Source organism: Petaurus breviceps, unplaced genomic scaffold (assembly GCF_028583685.1).
Source record: "Petaurus breviceps papuanus isolate PSGF00001 unplaced genomic scaffold, PetGlider_PUasm1.0 454, whole genome shotgun sequence".
NCBI classification, from domain to species: Eukaryota; Metazoa; Chordata; class Mammalia; order Diprotodontia; family Petauridae; genus Petaurus; species Petaurus breviceps.
The window spans coordinates 3161187-3163296 of NW_027186342.1; the positions used below are offsets into that span (position 1 = coordinate 3161187).

The 2110-nt window shown below is 47.8% G+C and overlaps 1 protein-coding gene across 1 annotated transcript in view; it reads right to left on the reverse strand.

The window, feature by feature from the left end:
• The window catches only part of GTSF1 (gametocyte specific factor 1), a 15177-nt gene extending 14455 nt beyond the window's left edge, over window positions 1-722 (reverse strand). Inside the window, exon 1 of the mRNA XM_069101301.1 lies at window positions 594-722. The gene's annotated coding sequence lies outside the window, so the exon portion shown is untranslated. The remainder of the gene's footprint in view (window positions 1-593) is intronic.
• Between the last annotated feature and the right edge of the window lie 1388 nt (window positions 723-2110).

Sequence of the window (2110 nt, forward strand, 5' to 3'; positions counted from 1 at the left end):
TATATATATATATATATATATATATATAAATATATATATGTGTGTGTATATATATGTATATATGTATATAATAAATATAAAAATTAAAATGTGGGAGCGAGAGAAAGGCTGAGGGCTGCCTGGGGGAGGACAAGGTGGGCTAGCTCCACTTAGGCCCGGGGGTCTCGGCGGCCGCGGCCGCGGCCCCTCGGAGGTTGCTTCCCTTAAAAAAAAAAAAAAAGAAAAAGAAATAATTGAAAAAAGGTGCAGGAGGGGCTGAGCCCTTCGGACCGACGAACGGAGGCGGGCGTCCACGCGGGCGAGGCGAGAAAGGGTAAAGTCGGGAAGACGCCGGGGCGAGGACGGGCAGCCCGGGCTGAACGCGCAGCCGCCGTGGCCTCCTGTGGTAGCGGCGGCGTCGAAAAAAAGGCGGGAGAGAGAAGAGAGGCGCGCCAGAACGAGCCACATGGAGGTAGGCTTTGGAAAAGGAAACCGGGGCTGGGCAGGGCCAGGGCCACTCGAGAGGAGCGTCTCTGTGAGCCGAGAAGGGGAATTCCTGTCAAGGGAAAGAGGGCTGAACGGGAGACCGCTCCCGGCGCACGACCGGAACCTACCTCAGAGCCCAGCCGCACTGCCAGCTCTCAGTTGTGGTAGCCGCACCTCAGCTCCCAGGCAACGCCCACTTCCTGCCCTTGGCGTTAGGGAGGAGCCCACTTCCGGTGGCGAGTTCGGCTTTTCTCTCCCCGCCCCCTTCCCCTTCCCTACAGCTCTGTGAGGATGAGCGCGAGGCTCCGCCCCCTTGCCCCCCCACTCCCAGCCCGAGAACCCAGAACGAGGCTCCATTGTTAGCGTTCTCGTTTGTGATGGAACGCTTTAGTGAGGTGGGGGAGGGGCCGTTTCTAAGAGGTGCGAAGAAAGAGGGGGAAGGAGAGAAAGAAAGAAAGGAAGGGATTAAAAAGGGGGAAGGAGAGAAGTAAAAGAGAAGAAAAAAGGAAGGGAAAGAGGAGAGAAAGGAGAGAAGAAAGGGGCAAAGAAAAGGAGGAAAGAAGAGAATGGAAAGGAAAGAAAGGAGAAGAGAATGGGAGGAGAAAAGCTTAAGAGGAAAGAAAGAAAAGAGAAGGGAAAAGGGAGAAGGGCAGGAAGGAGAGAAGACCAGTTTTCAGGGGCTGAGCCTGGACTAGGAGATTCCCACACCTTATGTGTCAGGGTTTCCTGAAGTTGGGGGTGTCTGGGGGCCTAGGAGTGGTGTGATGGGGCAGAAGGAGGGGAAAGGGGCCCCCAGAGAGCTCTTACAGAGTAATCCAGTTTGTTACTGTGGAGCCCTGAGAGTCAGAAGGGTCCTTCAGTGTTGCTTTGAGAGCCAGAGTGAAGTGGGCTTATTACCTTCCTCCTTCTGTGTTCTGAACACTATTTACTTACATCGATAAAGTCCAAGACTGCCATGTTTAGTGGTGGTTTCTTTTTCTCTCTTCTTTTTTTTTTTTTTTAACTATACCATCTCTGAATCCTAAGATTGGCAGGGGCCTCAGAGTTCATCTGGTTTAATCCAAAGGACATTCACTGATTGTTTAACCAAAAAAAAAAAAAGGTATCCCCAGCATTTACCCGAAGACCAAAATGAATGTTACTTCCTGTGGCATTTGTTTCAATTTCCAGATAATTCTGATTTTTAGGAGAGTTTTTTTTTTTTTAACTTCACTGCTTATTTCTTCTGGGTTACTTTGTACAGGTATATAAAGAGTCCATGATTAGAGAGGTCTCTGCTATTTTTTGGTATAAACAGTTTCAATTTATTTCAGTTGAACAAGCCTCCATTAAGTGACTGGTTATGTGTTGTTTAGATCACTGTTCTAGGTTCTGGAAGACCTAACAAAGTTTGGAGAAGGCCCTTATAAATTTTACAGCCTGGTAGGAGAATTGTATACAAACACACTATATTCTATAGAAGTCTTGCTTTGTAGACTTCCAAAAATCTCCAAACACTCATCCATTTCAGCCTCTTCTTACTGACTTCTCTCTTGTTTTGTTGGTCAGATGTTGTGTCTTGGATCCTGTGTCAATCAGTCAATAAACATTAAAGGTCAATTATGTGCTAGGTACTACCACACAAAAGACAAGAGGCTAAAATTTC